Raw genomic sequence first — 13,565 nt, 5'->3', positions numbered from 1 at the left:
AGATATGAATAATAAATAACCTTGCATCCAATCTAGTTACAATACCACTAAGGTTTGTAGTATTTTGTTTCTGTTTTTGTTAGGTGCTATACACTCAGTTCCAACTCAGAGTGACCTACAACATACAAAAATACTACACAGTCCTTCGCCATCCTCACAATTGCTTTTATATTTTGGTTCAATTTTGTTGTCATTGTGTCAACCTATCTCATTGAGGGTTCTCCGTCTTTTTTTTGCTTAGCATCCACTTTACCAAAAACTGGTCCTTCCTGGCATCATGGCCAAAGTAAGAGGAAGGCTTAGTATCTTCACTTCCAAGGTTCAATCCTAAAACAGATTTCTTAGCTCTTTTGGCATCCATGGTATATTCAGTATTCTTTGCCAACATCATGATTCAAATAGATTGATTCTTCTCTGATCTTCCTTATTCACTGTCCAGCTTTCTCGTGCATATGAAAAGATTGACAATATAATGGTTTAGGTCACGTTCATCTTAATCCTCAATTTTATATATTTTATCTTTAACACTTGAAAGAGGTCTTTTGCAGCAGATTTGCCTAATGAAACTATGGCAAACATGTGGCCCATGGGTCATATAAGCCCAGGAGATCATTTGGTCTGGTTCTGCCAAGGTAATGATAGGCAAAACTCCAAATTCAATAAATCTAGGAACATTTTTCATAGCAACATAGATTTATACCATGTGAGGCTATAAATATTCAAATGACCCTTAGCAGAAAAAATGTTCTTTACCCCTGGCATAATGCAATTAAGTCATTTAGTTTCTTGACTGGTACTTCCAAAAGTATTGATTATAGATTCAAGTAAAATTAAATCTTTTACACTTCCAAATTTTCTCCATTTATCTTTATTTTATTTGTTGGTCCATTTGTGATAATTATCATTTCTTTACATTGAGGTGCAATCCATTCTGAAGGCTATAGTCTTCAACCTTCACCAGTAAGTACTTCAAATCCTCTTCCCTTCCAGCAAGAAGGCTGTGCACATTGCAGGTTGTTTATGAATGTTCCTCCAATTCTGATGCCATGTTCTTCTTCATATAATTCACCTTCTCAGATTCTCCGATTGAGTAAGTATGGTGAAAAGATACAACCCTGATTTACACCTTTCTGGATTTTAAACCATTCAGTATCCCCTTTTTCTGTTCTCATGTCTGCCTCTTAGGCTGTGCATAGGTTTCTCATGAGCACATTTAAGTGTTCTGGCATTTTAATTCTTCAAAACATTATTCATAGAGTTTGTTATGATCCACACAATCAAATGCCTTTGCATAATAAATATAAAACAACCATTCTTCTGGTATTTTGTGCTTTCTGCCAAGGACCATCTGATATCAACAATGAAAACCTCCTTTCAAATCCTCTTCTGAATCCTACTTGAATTTCTGCCAGCTACTTTTCTGTGTATTGCTGCAACCACTTTTAAATTATCTTCATGGAATGTTTACTTGAAAATGATATTAATGATCATATTCAATGATCTCCGCATTACAGTGGGTCAGCATTGGGCACAGATACGGATCTCTTCCAATTGATTGGTCATTTAGTTGTCTTCAAAATTTCTTGGCATAGATGAGTGAGTACCTTTATTGCTGCATCAGTCATTTGACGTATTTTGATTTATGGTCCATCAATTCCTGGAGCCTTATCTATCGCCAATGACTTCAATGAACATTGGGCTTCTTTATCAATACTGTTGGCTTGAGATGGATGAAAACTAACCGATTTATTTTTTGTACAGTGATTCTGTGTATTTTTTCCATCTTCTTTTGATGCTTCCTGCATCCTTTAATATTTTGCTCATAGACTCCTTCAATATTTCATTTAAAGGCTTGAATTTTTTCTTCAGTTCTTCCAGTTTGAGAAATACTGAATGTGTTCTTTTCTTTTGGTTTCCTACCTGCAGTACTTTGCACATTTCATTACGATACTTTACTTTGTCTTCTTGAGCTGCCATTTGAAATTTTCTTTTCAGCTCTTAGACTTACTCATTTTTTCCATGCATTTTAACTTCTCTACACTCAATAACAAGTTTCAGAGTCTCTTTTGACATCCATTTTGGATCCTTTCTTTACTGTCTTTTAAATAACCTTTTGATTTCTTCATGATGATCTGTTTTACAGTCTGCCCTTTTAGTTGATGATATTGAGTTTCTCTGTTGTCTCTTTCTACAAATGTCATTTTTAATTCCAGTGTGTTGCAACTGGGAATATCCTTGTGTATCATTGCCATTTATGTTGAGGAAGAAATGTATTTGCAATAAGCAAGCTATTGGTCTTGCAAATTTTTATCATGTGATCTCCAGCATCATTTGCAACACTAAGGCCATATTTTCCAATCATGGATCATTCCTTTTTGTTTAAAACTTTTGCATTCCAATTTCTAGAAATTGTCAATGTATCTTGAATGCATGTTTGATGAATTTCAGACTGAAGCATTCTTCAAAATCTTCTTCATTGACTTGAGTGGCTGATGCATAAATTTGAATAATAGTTATAAAAAACTGGTCTTCCTTGTAGGCATATGGATATTTTTCTGATCCCAGACAACATTGTGCTTCAAGATAGATATTAAAATGTTCTTTTTGCCAGTGAATATGACGGGATTCCACTTTAATTTTTTATTCCCATCATAGTAAACCATACTATTATCTGATTCAAAATTGTGAATACCAGTCTACTTAGGTTCACAAATGCCTACCGAAATATTCTTTATGTGTTTCATTTCAGTTTTGATAACTTCCAATTTTCTTAGATGTACATCTTGTATATTCCATGTTCCAGTTATTAATGGATGTTTCCAGTTGTTTCTTGTTTTGAGTTGTACCCCATAAGCAAATGAAGGTAACAAAAGTTTTGCTCCATCCACATATTTAAGATTAATTCTGCAATGAAGAGACAGCCCTTCCCCATTTATAATTTGAGTGCCTTCCAACTGAGGGACTCATTTTCCAGCTCTATATTAGACAACGTTCCTTCTGCTATTCACAAGGATTTTATTAGCTAACCTTCCAGAAGTAGTCTTAGTCTTCTTCTTTCTTGTCTTTCTCCTTCTGGAACCTTCACTGAAATCTTCCCAACAAGGGTGACCCTGCTGATTTTTAGAATATCAGTGGCATAAATTTCAGAATCACAGCAACACACAAGTCACTATATTACAACAAACTGTCAGATAAATAGTGACCTCACAGTATAGGAGACTAGAAATCTGAATTCAGGGAACCATCTCTAAGGGACAGATTTATTTGTATTGGCCTTGGGGAATGTCTTTGTCACTTTTCAGCTTTCGTTCCCCAGTTCCTTGGAGATATTCATGTGACATGACATATGTCTCCCTGTTTGTCTACTTGTTTCTCTGTCTATTCTGCAGTCAAGAAGTCAAATGATGTTTGCATTAGGCAAATCTGCTGCACAAGACCCTTTTAAAGTGTTGAAGAGCAAAGATGTCAGCTTGAGAGTCAAGGTGCGCTTGACCCAAACGATGGTATTTTCAATAACCTTATATGAATGCAAAAACTGGACAGTGCCATGGGCTGCCAAAAGAACCAACACATCTGTGTTGAAAAAGTGCAGCCAGAGTGCTCTTTGGAGGCCAGGATGGCCAAACTTCGTCTCTCATACTTCGGACTTATTGTCAGAAAATACCAGTCACTGGAGAAGGATATCATGTATGGTAAGGTGGAGGGTCAAAGAAAAAAAGGAAGACCCCCCCCCCAGCAAGATGGATTGGCAAAGTGGCAGCATCAGTAGGCTTAAGGGTGGCAACAACTGTGCGGTTGGCTCAGGACCAGGCAGTGTTTCATTCTGTTGTACATAGGGTCGATATGAGTTGGTACTGACTCAATGGCACCTAACAACAACAACAACAAAACACTGTGCTAGTTTTATATTTCAAAAGTAATTAGCTTATGACTCAGTCTATACTGATATGGTCTTGCTAACATAATAAAGAAAATTATGTTCCTAAATGGGATTACATCCATATGTATAGGGGTTAAGATTTACAGCACATATTTTAGCGGGACAAAATTCAACCCAAAAAAGTCACCCTTCACTTTTTACAATGTTATACCCATAAACTGATAGATAGAATCATAAAAAAAAAAACATTTTCCAGTAAAATTTAGAAAATGTATAAAAAAGAAAACAAGGAATGAGAAACAGATATCAAATAATGAGATGGCAGACAGGCTGAAATAATAACATTTAAAAAAAATACCTTAAATGAAAATGATATAAGCTAGTCAAAAGAGCTGGGATTTTATCCACTAGTTCAACAGTATCATATAGTTCTTAAGACTATCAATTATTGAATGAGGAGGTATCAGATGTCACTTTGGTGACTAACAAGCAGCTAACTCAATCCATAGACTTTTCAGTCATCTCATATACATGGTAAAGCTGGGCAATAAAAAAAAGAAGACCAAAGGAGAATTGACACATTTGAATTGTGACATTGATAAAGAGAGCAGGAGACAGCCTACTCCCACAAAAAACACAGCTTTAAAAATTCTGCTGTGCAATTCTCTCTGTCTTATAGGTTTGTTATGTGTATGAACTATTTAATGACAATTGGTTTGCTGAAGAATATTAAATATACATAGACAGCCAGAAGAAAAATGAGTCCTGTTTAGGTACTTGCCTGTTAATTAAAGAGTGGTGATTTTAATCCACAACTGCTCCACAGGAGAAGAGATAGATTTATAGACCAGTAGACTAATCAAGCAGTTGTACTCAAACCTACAGGGTCACTATAAGTCAAAATCAACTCAACAACAACTGATTTATTTTTATTTTGTTTTGTTTTGTTTGTTTTTTCCAGAAGAATGAACAACTCAGACTTAGAGGAAGTAGAGCCAGAAATGTCAGTAGAAGCAAAGATGGTGAGACTTTGTCTTGATTACTTGGGACGGGTTGTTATGAAAAACAAAACAAGAAAAACACAATCATTATAAAAGGATACCATCCTTGGTATAGTAGAAGGTCAATGTAAATGAGGAGCACCATCCATGGGACTGATTGAAGGGCATCCAATTATTTCTCATGGCCCTTCTAGCCATATTGTTCCATTCTGTGACATATTGTAAATCTTAGAAATCCCAAATGTTTATGCCTGTGATTGTTGACTCATTTTGAAGTGAGTTGTTAATGAGGCAAGATTAAGGTAGATTTTAGGACTAAGGCATAAGGTAGGACTAAAGTGTAGGATAAGCATTGGACTGCACTTAACAACAACAGCAAGGAGTGGTGTGGCACTGTACAATAAGTACTAACCACAAGGTCAGCAGTTCAAACACACCAGCCACTCGTCAGAAACCCTATACAGGATCACTATTAATTGCAACCAATTCACAGTACTTAAAACAACAAAGAGTGAGGATTAAGATGGAACTAAAGATTAAGGATTCTCTCACCTTACTAGGTGTCCTTGTGTGGCACTGCAGAATAAACACTGGACCACAAAGTCAATTTGAAACCCTATACAGAGTTGCTATGATTCAGAATTTACTCAATGGCACTTAACAACAACAACACCTTACTAAAGGATGTGGCTGACGTCACCACCCTCAGTTTTCCTTGAAGGCAATTAATAGAAGTTTCAATGCAAAAGGATCTCAGGGCCCAAAGGACCTGCTCCACTACTGGCTCCTATTCTTTAGTGTAAATGATATCTCTCCTTCTGAGATGGCACAATTTGCAATTATAATTAACTCTGTTAACCATTCAGAACCATTATAATTCTATCAACATCCCCCACCTTCTCATACCCAGGTCCATTAGGGCAAAAACATTGGTGGGAGTTACAAAGACTACAGCTAAAAGAGTCACATGACGTAATTGACTACACTACAGACCACACAGGGCCTCTTCTAGCCACTGGTCCTTTTAGATTTTAAGGATTAACTTTTCTCCACAATAATCATTTTAACTGAGCACACACAGGAGAGCTTGTAATCCAGCTACTTCATGCCTTTATAACCTCCTATTTTAGATATCCTATTTCTATGAGAATAATGTTGAAAATACCATGGACTGACATAAAAACAAAAAAATCTAAATTGGAAAATTACATCCAGATTTCTCCTTAAAAGCAAGGATGGCAAGACTTGGTTTCTCATCTTTAGTCATGTTGTTAGGAAAGACCAATCCCTGGAGAAGGTCATCATGGAGACTTCTTCATGTGGTGAAGTGGAGAATCAATGAAAAAGAGAAAGACCCTCAATGAGATGGATTGGCACAGAAGCAGCAACAATGTACTCAAGTGTAGCAATGATTGTGAGATTGGTGCAGGACTAGACAGAGTTTTGTACTGTTGTGCATAAGGTTGATATAAGTCAGAACCAACTTGATGGCACCTAATAACAACATTAGCATCAACCAAATAATCTGAAGAGACAAGCATGTTCTTTGATCTGAATAGTTTTGCATTTCAGTTGGAACGCTGAGCATCTTCATTCATAAACAAAGTCCAGTTCAGTCAGTCACCTACTTTTTCTGTGTCTGAAAACCTTACGTATGCCGTACTTTCATTCTTGTTTTATGAAAGGAGATTTTTTAAATTTTTTATTATTTTAAAAATTATTACCCAGTAGTTTTTAATTTCTATGTATTGGATTGTTTCCCCCAATCTTCGTTGTAATCTGAGCCAATGCTTTGTAGTATTTTGATGTTTTAACAGTTACTCAAGCTTGCTTTGTGGTCTACCAAATTATCTATTCTGGAGAATGCTGCTTGTGCAATGGAAAATAATGTATTATAAATCTATAAGTTCAAGTTGGCTGATTGTGTTGCTTAGTTCTTCTGTGTCTTTGTGGGTATTTTTGTTTTTTAAAAATGTTTTCTAGTTATCTTTCCTGCATTAACATTGGTGTATTAAAATCCTTTGCTACTATTGTTATTATTGTTGTTAATTGCCACCAAGTCAATTTCAACTCACGGAGACATTGTATAAGGTTTCAAGGGATATATGGTGTGTTTGAACTACTGATCTTGTGGTTCACAATTCAGGTCTTATCTTACAGTGCCACACAGTTGGCTATTTCTCTTTTTAGTTGTGTTAAGGTTTTATCTGTAAATTTGGGGGCTGTTTTTTGGGGTGCATGGATATTTAAGTCTATGTCCTCTTTTTCAATTGACTACATTAGCCATTATATAATGCCCTTTATCTCTTATACTGGATTTTGCCTTATAGTCTATATTATCAGAAACTAATATTACCACTTCTACTCTTTTTTTTTTTTTTTAACATTCAATTAGCTTGGAATATATATATATTTACTGCCAGCCTTGGATTTTTCATTTATTTTTATCTCTGTGCCAAAGATGGGTCTCTTGTAGAAAGCACATTGATGGGTCCTATTTTCTTATCCATTTTGCTACTCTCTTGCTCTTGACTGGTGTGTTTAATTAACTTACATTCAATGCAATTATCAATGTTGTTGTTTAGTAACACTGAGACAGTTTCAACTCATAGCAACCCTGTTTAGGGTTTCCAAGGAGCAACTGGTAAGTTTGAACCACTGACCTTTTGATTCAAACTTGTGGTCCAGTGCTTATCCAAATTAATTGCTGCCATGTTGCTGTATGTTTTGTGTGTGTGTGTGTGTGGTGTTACTGGTTTATTGGAATCCTGGTGTGGCACTGTGGGCTAATGTGTCAGACTGCAAAGTCATTTGAACTGCAAGGTCAGTGGTTCAAGCTCACCAGCTGCTCCTTGGAAACCCTACACAGGGTCGCAATGGGTCAGAATTGACTCGATGATACTTCATAACAAAAACAACAACAACTAGCTTATTAAGAGTCCTGGTGTGGCGATGTGGGATTATGTGTCAGACTACAAAGTCATTTGAACTGCAGGTTAGTGGTTCAAACTCACCAGCTTCTCCTTGGAAACCCTATACAGAGTCACTATGGGTCAGAATCAGTCGGCCAGATAATTGTCTTCCAAATTTCCAACACTGGCATACTCCTTTCCTGATTTTAACCATTCAGTGTCCCCTTGTTCTGTTTGAACAATTGCTTCTTGGTTTACATACAGGTTCCTCATGAGGGCAATTAAGTGTTCCAGGATACTCAATTTAATTTTTTTAACTTTTTATTGTGAATTGAGTGAAGGCCTATAGAGCAGATCATCAGTTCCACATTGAGCAAATCATACATTCTGCTTCATTACATGTCTGCAGTACCCTCCATGTACTAACAGCCAACAGCATATAACTCTATTCATTTCTCCCTGTGTATCCTGCCACCACCATCCTTCTCTGCCAACCTACTTCTTGTACACTATCTACCCTGTCACCCACATTAGAACGTTTCTGCCTTCCAGCCCATGAACAACTTACCCCACACACACCTCCCAGACTCTCCACCCCATCATAGATTGCTTCTTCTCTTAAATAATTATATAACTCAAATTTTCAAAATAACAATAACACAAACCCTTCCCCACTCCCATCCCAAACCTTTCTCTCGGATCAAATCTCCAACTTGAGTTGTGAACTTTTTAATATGTTTCCATAATTCTTAATTTGCTTGGATATTGGGCTTCTCCTTGGACTGTAGCTCATCTAGCCCGTTGTAGCTCACTCAGACCCATAGTTTACTGGGATTGTAGCTCACCCAGTGCTGTCAGGGCCTTCATAGATCATGTAGGTCCTAGCTCATCTGGTAGTTCAAACTGGACTTAGTTTACCAGGACTGTAGCTCACCCAGGGGCCTTCATAGTTCACCAAGGCCACAACTCACCTGGGTTGTAGCTCATCCAGGTGGTAGTACACCTGGGACTGTAGTTCATCTGGGGCAAAACTCAGCTGGGGCTGTAACTCAGCAGGGGCCATGGATTTTAAATCTTTGCCAGAGCAGAAAGCCTTATCTTTTATCTCTCAGAACATCTGGCCGGCTGACTGTCATATCTTTGTTGTAGAGGGTCCATGCAGTGTCTGCTCAGTTCAGCATCTTACAGGAAGATCCAGAATTCTCATTTTCTGCAGTATTATCAGTAGCTTGTCATGATCCATACAGTCAAAAGCCTTTACATAGTCTAAAATAAAGCACAGGTAAACATCCTTCTGGCATTCACTGCTTTCACCCAAGAGCCATCTGACATCAGCATATGTCCCTCACTTTTCTGAATCGGGCTTGAATCTCTGGCAGTTCCTTGTCATTGTATGGTCACACACCTTTTTGAATTGTCTCCAGCAAAATTTTACCTGCATGTTATATTAATGATATTGTCTGATGATTCCTACAATCCATTTGGTCACCTTTATTTGGAATGAGTATAAATATGGATATTTTTCCAATCATTTGGCCATGTAACTGTCTTCCAAATTTCTTGGCATAAATGAGTGAGTGCCTCAAGTGGCATCAATTTGTTGAAAGATTTCAATTTGTAGTCCATCAATTCCCAGAGCCTTGTTCTTTGCCAATGCCTTCAGTGAATATTGTACTTCTTTCAGTACCACTGGCTCTTGATCATATGCTACCTCTTGAAATGGTTGTACATCAATCATTTATTTTTCATACAGTGACTCTGTGTCTTCCTTCCATCTACTTTTGATTCTTTCTGCATCGTTCAATATTTTATCCAAAGAATCATTCAGTATTGCAAGTCAAGACTTGAATTTTTTTCCTTAGCTCTTTCTGCTTGAGGAATGCTGAGCGTATTCTTCACTTTTTGGTTTCTAACTCCAGATCTTTGCACATTTAATTATAATATTTGACTCTATTTTCTTGAGATGCTCTTTTGTCTCCTTTTGCTTTAGCAACTCCACATTGGAGAGCAAGTTTCAGAGTGTCTTTTGACATCTGCTTTGGCCTTTTCCTTTTCCTTGTATTTTAATGACTGTTGCTTTTTTCCTGTATGATGGTCTTGATATCATCCCACAACTCTTCTGATTTTCAGTCACTAGTGTGTTGAAGAGCAAAGATGTCAGCTTGAGGATTAAGATGTGCTTGACCCAAGCCACAGTATTTTCAATAACCTCATATGCATGCAAAAGCTGTATAGTGAATAAGGAAGACTGTAGAAGAATTGATGCTTTTGAGTTATAGTGTTGGAGGAAAATATTGAAAGTGCCATGGACTGCCAAAAGAACCAATAGATCCGTTTTTGGAAGAAATGCAGCCAGAGTGCTCGTTGGAGGCCAAGACGGCCAAACTTCGTCTCTCATACTTCAGACATATTGGTAGGAGGAACCAGTCGCTGGAGAAAGATATTATATTTGGTAAGGTGGAGGGTCAGGGAAAAATAGGAAGACCCCCAAAGAGATGGATTAGCCAAATGGCAGCATCAATGTACTCAAGCGTGGCCACAGTAGTGAGGTTGGCCCAGGATGGGGCAGTGATTCGTGTTGCTGTGCATAAGGTTGCTATGAGTCAGTACTGACTTGATGGCACCTAACAACCACAAGTGTGTCTAATGCATTAAATCTGTTCTTGATATGGTCTCTAAATTCAGGTGGGCTATGTTCAAAGTCATATTTTGTCTCTTGTGGATGTTTTTAATTTTCTTCAGCTTTAGCTTTAACTTGCATCTGAACAATTGACTGTCTGCTTGACAGTCTGCCTGGTTGATTATATAGAGCATTTTCATGAACTGTTTTCACAGATGTAGTCATTTTGATTTTTGTGTAATCCATCTGGTGAAGTCCATGAGTATATCATCTTTGATTTTGTTTAAAAATAGGTGTTTGCAGTGAAGAAGTCATTGCTCTTGCAAAATTCTCTCAGGCAATCTCCACTGTAATTTCTATCACCAAGGCTATATTTTCCAGCTACTCATCCTTATTCTTTGTGTCCAACCTTTGCAATCCAGTCTCCAATAATTATCAATATATCTTGATTGCATGTTTGATCAATTTTAAACTGAAGAAGTTGGAGGAATTCTTCAATTTCACCATCACTGTCTTTGGTGGTTGGTGTGTAAATTTGAATAATAATGATGTTTACTCATCTTCCTTGTAGGTATATATGGATATCATCCTATCATGAGTATCATTATACTTCATGGCAGATCTCAAAATATCTTTTTGATGATGAATGTGACACCATTCCTCTTCAATTTGTCATTCCCAACATAATAAACCATATGATTTTCAGATTCAAAATCACCAATACCAACTCATTTCAGCTCACAATTGTTTATGATATCAATGTTTATGTGTTCCATATCATTTGTAACACCTTCCAATTTTCCTTGATTCATACTTCAGACATTCCATTTTCCAATTATTAATGAATGTTTTCAGATCATTTTATCCTCATTTTGAGTGGTTCCACATTAGCAAATGAATATCCTCAAGGTTTTATTCCATTTGTTTCATCAGGATCAACTCCACTTTGAGATGGCAGCTCTTCCCTAGTCATATTTTCAGTGAAGGGTGCCATCTTTGGTTCCTGTATCTGGTAATATTTTGGTACTATTCCTCATGCTTCAATATTCAACATTCTGGTAATATCTGACAGTGTTTCACTTCTATTCATAAAGTTTTCAGTGACTCAACATTCTGAAATAGTCTGCCTTTCCTTCCAAGTCTGTCTTATCTGGAAGCTTTGTTGGTTAATATTTCATCTTGAGAACACGTCTTAATTTGATTTTTAAAAAACCACCATTGATGTTCGTTTAAGTTATCTTTGTGCCTTTACCTTTACTTATTTAGTTATTTAAAGTTTAGCTCCTTCACTCTTAATCAAGTTTTTGATGAGAGAACTGAGCAAAATATAATATTTTACAATTTTTATGCACTGAAGAAATCAAAGAAAATTTTCTGAAGTACACAAATGCCTACAAGTCTATATAGATGCATTTATTTATTTCTATCCAAAGCCAATTCTAAGTTTCATAATCCCAACTCACATCTAAAATCATGTTCGTGAACTCACATGAAGAAATGGTTGCTGTTAGGTGGCAAGTCAACTCCAATTCATACTGTCTATATGAACAGTGAATGAAACACTACCTGGTCCTGTGCCAAATTCACAATTGATGGTAAAATGTTTGAACCCATTCCTGCTACCATTGTGCCGGTCCATCTAGTTGCGAGTCTTACTCTTTTTCTCTGATCCACCATTTTACCTAGATTGATGGCCTTCTCCACGAAATGTTCCTTCTCGATAATCTAGCTGAAGTATGAGCGACAAAGTCTTACCATCCTGGCTTCCAAGGAGCATTCTGTACTTCTTCCAACACAGATTTGTTTGTTCTTCTGGCAGTTCATGGTATTTCTAATATTATTCTTTAACACTGTAACTCAAAAATGCATCAGTTCTTATATGGTCTTCCTTATTCATTGTCCACCTATCACATGCATGTTTTGTGTCAGGTGCACCTTAGTCCCCAAATGGATATATTTGCTCTTAGAAAATTCAAAGTGGTCTTGTGTAGCAGATTTGCCTAATGCAATATGTCTTTTGATTTCTTGACTGCTGCTTCCAAGAGCATTGATTGTGGATGCAAGCAAAATGAAATCTGATAACTTCAATCTTTTCTAATTTTTTCATGATCCACACATTAACCTTTAATTTTATATATAAAATAAGTCCTTAGAAGTTGAATTTTTCTGCATAAAATGTTATGACTTTTTAAAATTTGTATTACTGAGTTGTCTTTTAAAGAGATTGTTATGGTTTTGTTTATTATCAGCTAATACTATATTAACAATTACAATCACAAAATAAACTTGTTTTTAAAACTTCTGTCAAAATTTTAAATTAACTAAGTTAATTGTTGCCAAGTGCTGTTCAGTCAGTTCCAACTCAAAACAACCCTATATATGGTTTCCAAGGAGCAGCTGGTGAGTTTAAACCACTGAACTTGTGGTTTAAACTGACCTTGCAGTCCAGCACATTATCCCACAGTGGCACACCAGGATTCCATAAACATGCCAAAATTGCAGAAACATAAATATTAGAATTTTTCTTATTTTCATTTCCATACATTTAATTATAGATTGGGTTTGATCAGTTTGAATATTTGAAAGATCTCTCTATGAGAAATGTATGGTGTATAAAATTTAGATTAGATATTTAAAGAGAAGTCATACAGTGGGGAAAAGTGGAGGGAAAATTCAATGAATACCAAGTAAAAATGATTCCACAAGTGGGACAAAAATGGGATTTTTGCCTGAGAAAATTGTAGTGACAGGATGTGTACTCCTGGTTCTAATTTTCTGACAATCTGTTTGGCTTATGGTAATATTTTCTTTTAAAGTAACAGTAGCTTCAGTTATCATTATGCTGGATTTTTTCCCTAAATACAAAACTAGAGTACTGGTCAAGAATTCAAATACGCTTTTCCAATCTGAAAACCTACTTATGTACCCAAAGAACTGTAACACAAATGTGATTGCTAAAAAATATTCATTGAGTTTGAGTGATGTTCAAATGAAATCAGAGATGGTATCATTTAAAGAAGTTGTTACTCAGAAATCACTGAAATAGAAACAGAAATGCCTAGCATCAAAACACAGTTACAGCCAATTTGAAACAAAACACATACAGTTGAAATAGTCCCTTTAGTTCCTATCTGGAATGAGGCTGCTTTTAA

This window comes from Chrysochloris asiatica, unplaced genomic scaffold (assembly GCF_000296735.1).
Source record: "Chrysochloris asiatica unplaced genomic scaffold, ChrAsi1.0 scaffold00513, whole genome shotgun sequence".
Classification (NCBI taxonomy): domain Eukaryota; kingdom Metazoa; phylum Chordata; class Mammalia; order Afrosoricida; family Chrysochloridae; genus Chrysochloris; species Chrysochloris asiatica.
This window is presented reverse-complemented; position numbering follows the sequence as displayed.